Source organism: Salvelinus sp. IW2-2015, unplaced genomic scaffold (assembly GCF_002910315.2).
Source record: "Salvelinus sp. IW2-2015 unplaced genomic scaffold, ASM291031v2 Un_scaffold2529, whole genome shotgun sequence".
NCBI lineage: Eukaryota > Metazoa > Chordata > Actinopteri > Salmoniformes > Salmonidae > Salvelinus > Salvelinus sp. IW2-2015.
This window is the reverse complement of record NW_019943842.1, coordinates 47,763-56,168: the sequence shown is the minus strand read 5'-3', so window position 1 is coordinate 56,168 and position 8,406 is coordinate 47,763. Positions and strand designations below refer to the sequence as shown.

The 8,406-nt window shown below is 45.8% G+C and overlaps 1 long non-coding RNA gene across 1 annotated transcript in view; it reads right to left on the bottom strand.

The window, feature by feature from the left end:
- LOC139025345 (uncharacterized) overlaps positions 1-8,406 on the bottom strand; it is a 52,093-nt gene that overhangs the window by 15,951 nt on the left and 27,736 nt on the right. The gene's annotated exons all lie outside the window — the stretch shown is intronic.

Below are 8,406 nucleotides of genomic sequence, written 5' to 3'. Positions count from 1 at the left end.
AGAGAGGGAAGAGAGAGAGAGAGAGGGGGGGCAGAGGGGGAACTGAGAGAGAGAGAGGGGGCAAGTAAGAGAAGAGAGAGGGCCGGAGGGAAGAGAGAGAGGGGGGGAGAGGGGGCAGAGGAGAGAGAGAGGGGGCGGCAGTAAGAAAGAGAGGGGATCAGGGAAGCAGTTGAGAAAGAAGTGAGTTACAGTTGATAGAGTTGGGCTGGATAGTCTTTCATGTTTAAAAGCAAAGCAGAGTCACTCGCGTTACCTTTCTTTGTGTAATTGAATAAGCATCCTTGAAGAATAGACAAGCGTGGAAGCCTGAAGTTGTTTAACAGACAAAGTATAGTTGAGTTTGAGGATCAACAGTTAAATAGGATATATACTTTTGCTTCATTTTGACTTTTGGAAAAATTTGTGTGTCTCCTTGATATGGGGCCTACATCAACGAGAACATTTCTCTCCTGTTCAGAGGCAGAGCAACAGTACATACAGTCACTATTGATAAGTAGTGTAGCCTGAACAGGAAAGTTTCTGAGCATATCTGAAAAATGAAAACGTAAACACACAAGACATACAGGAATAACACAGTAAATACATTGTGATGATGACACTTGACAGGGGAGAAGACGTACAGTACACATAAAGAGAGTTTGAATACATGTGTACATAAATACATTATTTTGAGGATATTTTTTTTTTGCTTGTTGTTTTATAAAATATTTTTTTAAGAAATGTAAAACAACAGAACAAGTTGCACAAAACACATTTAAACGATCCGTTCTCTGTTAGCGACACACAATGAAAAACGAAACATGTCGAATGAATCAACACACACAACAAAAAAGCACAAATAAATAACAGATTTCTCTTCATATGTCAAACTGCACTATATTTTTTTTTTTTTCAATGGTTATGAAATGTGATTCCTATAGTCGAGTTCTGAATAATTTGGTGGGCCGTGAACTGGATCTCTCTTGGCTCATAGATTGTGGCTCAGGTTTCAGAACCTCTACCAACCTGTCACCTGATATTCCATTTGGAAAATATGTCTGTTAACTTTACATGTGAGAGATAACTCTGATTTATAAGCAGACAAACTTCCCCAGCGAGAGTTATATAACATGAGCGTGGGCTGATGGTGGTGTATGGGCTATGGAAATTGACTTGGGTCCAGCGGAATTGGCAATAAAGTATGAATAGATGGATTGTGGGGTAGAGGAAGAGACTAGCTGAGAGAGCCGATGGACCATTTTGTGGCTGGCCCGTGGCCCATGGTGCCATCTTACAAATGACTGCCATTAACAGAGCCAATTAAAGTGGCAATCATTTAATGGCCACCTAAGCCACCGCGTGCGAGACTGGGACTTTTCATCCGTAATTCGGCGTAAGGCAGTAATATTCAAGTTAGAGCAATCTGGCCAGTGGACGACTCAGCCTGCGCTCTCAATAAAACATGTTCATCTCAGCACTGACTGGGTATTAGGAAAACAGCTTAGGAGGAGAGGAGTTTATTTCCTTTGAAAATAAATAACTGAACGTTTAATTTAATGGCAGTATAACTGTATGTATTTGTAGTGTTTTGCTAAAAAGTTTGTAATTTGAAAAAAACCACGGAATATTTGTGGAAAAATGTAAAATTGTATTTGGAGAATAATGTTTTATTTTCCACCAGTTTTTCAAATGTGTTTTGGTTTTCATAAACTAAAGAACACATGCTTTTCAGGACAGGCTTTTCTTCCTCCCGAAATGAAGGTGCAGAAGAGCGATGGGGGACAATGAAGGGCAGACAGAGAGATGGGGGAATGAAGGGCAGACAGAGTGAGTGGGGGAAATTGAAGGTGCAGACAGAGTGATGGGGAAATGAAGGGCAGACAGAGTGATGGGGAAATGAAGGGCAGACAGAGTGATGGGGGAATGAGGGTCAGCCGAGTGATGGGGGAATGAAGGTGCAGACAGAGTGATGGGGAAATGAAGGTGCGACAGAGTGAGTGGGGGAAATTGAAGGGCAGACAGAGTGATGGGGGAAATGAAGGTCAGACAGAGTGATGGGGGAAATGAAAGGTGCAGAACAGAGTGGATGGGGAGATGAAGGGCAGACAGAGTGATGGGGATAAGGTGCAGACAGAGTGAGGGGATGAGGTGCAGACATAGAGTGATGGGGGAATGAAGGTAGAAAGAGATGTGGGAAATGAAGGTGCAGACAGAGTGATGGGGGAAATGAGGGCACACAAGTGATGGGGATGAGGGCAGACAGAGTGATGGGGAATATGAGGGCAGAAGAGTGATGGGAACATGACAGGTGCAAGACATGAGTGACGGGGGAAATGAAGGTGGCAGACAGAGTGATGGGAAATCAGGTGGAGAGAGAGGTTGATGGGGGACAATGAAGGGTGCAGACAGAAGTGAGTGGGGGACATGAAGGTGCAGACAGAGTGATGGAGGGACATGAAGGTGCAGACAGAGTGATGGGGACATGAGGGAGACAGGTGTGGGGGAACAATGAAGGGCAGACAGAGTGATGGGGACATGAGTGAGAAGAGTGATGGGGGAAAATGAGGGACAGACAGAGTGATGGGGGAATGAAGGTGAAGACGGAGTGATAGGGGAATTGAGGGCAGACCAGAGTGATGGGAAATGAAGGTGCAGACAGAGTGAGCGGCGGACAATGAAGGTCAGACAGAGCTGATGGGGAAATGAAGGTGCAGACAGAGTGATGGGGACATGAAGGTGCAGAAGGTGAATGGGGACATGAAGGGTGCAGACAGAGTGATGGGGGACATGAAGGGCAGACAGAGTGATAGGGGGAAATGAAGGGCAGACAGAGTGATGGGGGACATGAAGGTGCACAGAGTGATGGGGGACATGAAGGTGCAGACAGAGCGTGGGGAATGTGAAAGGGCAGACAGAGATGATGGGGGACATGAAGGGCAGACAGAGTGAATGGGGAGTGAAGGGCAGGGTGGTGGGCGGAATGAAAGGGCGACAGAGTGATGGGGGACATGAGGGCAGACAGATGATGGGGGACATAAGGTGCAACGGATGATGGGGGACATGAAGGGCAGACGAGCGATGGGGGACATGAAGGGCAGACAGAGTGATGGGGGACATGAAGGGCAGACAGAGTGATGGGGGAAATGAAGGGCAGACAGAGTGATGGGGGACATGAAGGTGCAGACGGAGTGATGGGGGAAAATTAAGTTGCAGACGGAGTGATGGGGGAAAGGAGAAAAAAATAGCGTTTTATCGACCAATGTCCTTCCCTATCTAGCCTCTGCAGTCATACTACCCAGAATGCTTTCGGCTCCAAGCGCTCTTTGAGTTTTAGGAGCATCGTAAAGGGAATCAGAGCTAGAGTCGTTTAAAATTGGGCTTGTCTACTTCAAAACAGAAATATAACAACAAAAAGCAACAAAAATGCAAAACAACATAAAAATAAAACAATTTGTCAGAGACCTGCTTCTCCTCCTCTAGGTTATTGGACACTTTGTATACACACATACATATTACAGAGCAACAATACGCCCCACATGGTCATCTGACCAAAGACTCATAGAATGACAAGATAAGCCATCGTTGCGTCTACACCGGCACCTTTTCCCTACATTTAGACCAGGGCCCATAGGGAATAGGGTGCACTACATTTAGACCAGGGCCCATAGGGAATAGGGTGCACTACTTTAGACCAGGGCCCACAGGGAATAGGGTGCACTACTTTAGACCAGGGCCCATAGGGAATAGGGTGCCATTTGGGATGTCTCTCCCCTTCAGTATACCAACAATGAAGTTAAAATATTTTTTTAAAGTTCTAAAATGTCACCACTGTTTGACCCACTGGTTGACCCACTGGTTGACCCACTGGTTGACCCACTGGTTAACCCACTGGTTGACCAACTGTTTAACCCACTGGTTGACCCACTGGTTGACCCACTGGTTGACCCACTGTTTAACCCACTGTTTGACCCACTGGTTGACCCACTGGTTGACCCACTGGTTGACCCGCTGTTTGACCCACTGTTTGACCCACTGGTTGACCCACTGTTTGACCCACTGTTTGACCCACTGTTTGACCCATATAGATGATGATACACTTTTGTGAAAGGAATAACATTTTGTTTCATTTTTGAAAACTTTTTCTAGATTTTCTGAATCTAATAATTATAGATAATATCACTATAATCCATTTGATATACTAATAAATACAATGCTGTAACACTTCTATAATAACACACAATTACTGTATGTAAATTATCTCTAGGAAAAGAATAACATCTTTTAAAAATACAAAAACAAGGAAAACAACAGTAATTTTAGGAAGAATTTAGTAAAGTGCCAAGAGGAAGATATATAAGGAATGAAATATATAGTAATATTAAGATTATTCATAATAAAAGTCAACATATGCAACACAAGATAATTATTTACATTTAAAAAATCAGAGCAGCAGCAGAGTTGATATTCTTCTACCACAGAACAGCTGTTTTTACATTGTGAGGTCAAAGGTCTATTGAGAGTGATGTAGACGGATACGTTTGACTATAAGAATATGTTGTATAATATAAATACTGATATATTTGACCAGCCGAGCTGGTCAAAGACGTTTCGTCATGAAACACCTGGCAAGTCACAGTGTAGAGATGAACTCTTCCAATATGAACAGCACCCTACACAACAAGTCTTAACATTTTATTAAGCACGCTCGTTTGAAAAATATGCCGGCGCGTTTGAGTTATTTAAGAAGCCACAGATGTTGTACTAAGAATACAGAAGGTATAGTAACAACGGGACTGTGAATCCACGGAGCAGGCAAACAATAGCTAGGCCTTGGAGCAGGCATTAGGACGGGAACAGTCAAACAATAGCTAGGCCATTGAGCAGGCATTAGGATGGTAACAGTCAAACAATAGCTAGGCCGTTGAGCAGGCATTAGGACGGGAACAGTCAAACAATAGCTAGGCCGTTGGGCAGGAATTAGGACGGGAACAGTCAAACAATAGCAAGGCCATTGAGCAGGCATTAGGACGGGAACAGTCAAACAATAGCAAGGCCCCTTTTATCGATGAGGAGCCGTTGTCTTGTCCCCATATTTCCTTTATAGAGAGGCCAGTATGTGTCTGTCTTTGCTGTGAATTTTCTGTCCCCTATTCCCCTTATATAGAGAGCAGTGTGTCCTGTTTGTCCCCTATAGAGATCCAGTGTCTCCGAGATGTCCCTATACGAGAGCCATATGTGCTCTGTGTCGTTCCTATAGAGAGCCAAGTCTTGTCTGTGTCCCTTATTACGAGAGCCAGGTGTTCTGTTTTTCTGTTTGTTGTGTTTTGTGTTCCTAATAGAGAGCCGGTCTTATGTCGCCTATAGAGAGCCAGTATTGTCTGTCTGTGGTGTCCCTATAGAGAGCCAGATGTGTCTCGTTGTCCCTATAGAGGCCAGTGTTGTTCTCTGGATGCTGTTGTCCCTATTCCCGTTATAGAGAGGCCAGTTGTCTGTTTTATGTCCCTATAGAGAGCCAGTTTGTCTGTTGGTCTCTATTTTCCTTTATAAGAGAGCCCAGTCTGTCTGTATTTATTTCTGTGTCCCTATAGAGGCATGTGTTCTGAGATATCAGATGTTTTTGCTTTTCTTTTTTGTTCCCTATCCTTTATAGAGAGCCAGTGTCTGTCTGTCCCTTTATTAGAAGCCACGTTGCTGTTGTCCCTATAGAGAGCCAGTCTGTCTGTGTTTCCCTTATTTCTTATAGAGGCCATGTGTCTGTTTTTGTCGCCCTATTTAGAGGGAGCAGTTTCTTCATGCTGTCTTGTCCCTATTAGAGAAGCCAGGCTGTCTCCCTAGAGGAGGGCATTTGTAGTGTCCCTATTTAGAGAGCCAGTGTCTGTAGTCCCTTATATTAGAAGAGCCAGTGTCCGCACGGTTCCCTATTCCCTTTATAGAGAGCCAGTGTCTGGATGTCCCGAAAGAGAGTCAGTGTCTGTGTTTCCCTATAGAGAGCCAGTGTCTGTGTGCGATTGTCCCTATATAGAGAGGGCCAGTTGTCTGTGTCCCTATAGAGAGCCAGTGTCGGGTTGGTCCCTATTCCCTTTTATAGAGAGTGAAGACCAGGTGGTCCTTTCTTGTTTTTGTTCCCTAATTCCCTTTATAGACAGCCAGGTGTCTGTTGTCCCTATTCCCCTTTATAGAGAGCCAGTGTCCCGGTGTGTTGTCCGGCGGTATGCGCCTTATAGAGGAGCCAGTGGTGTCGATTGGTCCCTGATTTATCCCTTATAAATTAGGAGAGCCCAGTGTGCCGTGTCCCTATTCCCTTTGGGGCTGATAGAGAGCCCAGTGTCCGATTCTCTATTTCCTTTGTATACTAGATGAGGGCCAGGTGATCTGTGCGTGTACCCTATTTCCGTTGCGTATTAGGGAGAGCCAGTGTCTCGTGTCCCTATAAGAGAGGCCAGAGTGTGCTGAGTGGTCGTCCCGTATAGAGAGGCCGTGTCGTGTGTGTCGTCCCCTATAGAGAAGCCAGGTGTCATGTGATCCCTAGGTTCCCTTTATAGAGAGCATTTGGGAAGCAACCCACAGGGATTGGCTGGTGACACCTTACTTTAATCGGGCGGAGAACGGGGGCTGCACTGGTGAATAAAACTGGGGAGCGAAATCTGTGGGAATCGTAAAGCAGAAATAATCAAACACACTGGTTTCCATGGTTTCCAGGTGTTTTTTGATGCCATTCAATTTGGTTCGTTCCAGCCTCCTGTGGACGCACAGCAGAGGTTCAAGGGGTTCCCAGCAGAGTTCCAGGAGTTTCAGATCTTTCTTCAGACAAGCTGGTCCACCCAGAGTGGGGATCCAAACCAGACCAATCCGACGTTCACGTCTAGAAAAATGAGAAGACAATCAGGGCAATAAGGACACAATGTGGTTTTTCGTTTCTTAACCTGGACGAGGAAAAAACGTTTGGTCATTACACAACAGTGCTATATAACGGATTACAACGTCTATGGTTTAGCACCTGAACACACACCTAGCAAGATCTTCAGAAGTGACTATTCAAGAATCTGCTTTGGACAGTGCCTCTGGAGCCTAGGATTTTTTAGTCCGGGTGGGTCGGGTTAATTGTTAGAATATGTTCAGCTTGATCCTGTGGGCAATACTCACTCCACCCACCAGAGCAGGCAGCACTCTTAGCTTATGGTAAACGCTATAACAGCTGCTCCAAGGACACAGTAGGAGACAGACATCCTTTTTTATTTGTATTACTAGTCATCCAGTTTAAGAACAAATTCTTATTACAAATGACGTACCTACCGGGGCAACCCAGTGGGTTACCTGCCTTGTTCAGGACAGTGGGTGAAACTGCCGTGTTCAGGGGAACAGTGGTTAACTGCCTTGGTTCAGCGGAAACAGTGGGTAACTGTCTTGTTTCAGGGGAACAGTGGGTTAACTGCCTTGTTCAGGGGAACAGTGGGTTACTGCCTTGTTCAGCAGGAAAACAGAGGGTTTAACTGCTTGTTCAGGGGGAACAGTTTGGTTTTTTTAAACTGCCTTTGTTCAGGCGGAAACAGTGGGTTAACTTGTCCTCTTCTTGTTGCAGGGGAACAATACACATGGGTTAACTGGCCTTGTTCAGGGGAACAGTGTTATTGGCTTCGTTAACTGCCACTGATGTTTCCAGTGGCTGGACCAGGGGTGCGTTAACTTGCCTTGTTCAGCGGGAACATGGGTTAACTGCCTGTTCAGGGAACAGTGGGTTAACTGTCTCGTTCAGGGGACAGTGGGTTAACTGCCTGTTCAGGGGAACAGTGGGTTAACTGCCTGTTCAGGGAACAGTGGGTTAACTGCTTGTTCAGGAACAGTGGCGGTGTTAAGCTGCCTTGTTCAGGGAACAGTGGGGTTAACTGCCTTGTCAGGGAACAGTGGGTTAACTGCCTTGTTCAGGGAACCAGTGGGTTAATGCCTTGTTCAGGGGAAAGTGGGTTAACTGCCTTGTTCAGGGGGAACAGTGGGTTAACCCCCTGCCCTCGGCCCTCCCTGCAGCACCTACATCTTCCTCACCCCTTGGTCAGCGGAACAGTGGGTTTAAACTGTCTCTGTTCAGAGGACAGGGGGGGTTAACTGTCTTGTTCAGCAGGAAACAGTGCGAGGTCGTTCGGTTAACTGCCCTGTAGGTTCTAGCGGGAACAGTGGGGGGTTTAACTGCCTTGTTCGGGGAACAAGCGAAGAAAAACAACTAACGTGCACACACATGCTGGGTTAATTTCGCCTTGTCAGCGGAAACATGTTGGGTTAACTGTCCTGTTCAGGGGAACAGGTGGAGCCGTTAACGTTGTCTTGTTCAAAGGAAACAGTGGGGCGTTGTTAACTGCCTTGTCTCAGGGACATGGGGTTAACTGCCGTGTTCAGGGAAGAGTGAGGTTTTAAAACTGCCTGGTTTCAGTGGGG